The sequence below is a fragment of the Chlamydotis macqueenii genome, chromosome Z (genome assembly GCF_036417535.1).
Source record: "Chlamydotis macqueenii isolate bChlMac1 chromosome Z, bChlMac1.mat, whole genome shotgun sequence".
Lineage (NCBI taxonomy): Eukaryota > Metazoa > Chordata > Aves > Otidiformes > Otididae > Chlamydotis > Chlamydotis macqueenii.
The window spans coordinates 9,233-9,750 of record NC_141593.1 but is presented as its reverse complement, the minus strand read 5'-3'; positions in this window follow the sequence as shown (position 1 = coordinate 9,750).

Genomic DNA, 518 nt, shown 5'->3' with positions numbered 1-518 from the left:
CCCTGGCGATGGCGGCCGCCGCGGAGCGTTGCTCGGCGCCAGGAGCGCGGGGTTGCGCGCGCAGCGTTCGCCCGGCTCCCGCTTCCGCGGCCGAGCCCCGGAATCGGTGTCAGCGGCGGGGCCTAGAGGGGCCAGAGCGGCCAACCCCCGCCGACCATAGAGAGCGCCGTAGGCGGGACAGAGCGGCCGCGGCGGCGCCGGCATCTTGTGAGCGGCGGAGGGAGAAGGAGGCGCGGCGGGAAGGGTTCGGCAGCGGCGGGCGGCGCAGGTGCTGGGGAAGGGGAAAAGCGGCGGCCGCGTCCCGGCTGCGGCGCCATCCGGACACGGACGCTGTGCCGTAAACCCGAATTCGCCCCTTTTTCTCGTCTTTCCCCGGACCCCCGCCCCGTTCAGTTTATTCGTGCCCTCCGCGCTGACAGCCCTGCCCAGCTCGGACCGGTTTCCCGTTCGCTTCGCGCCGCGAACCTCTTCCCTCCCCACCCGGTCGGACAGCCGGTAACGGAGCCCCGGTGGCCACA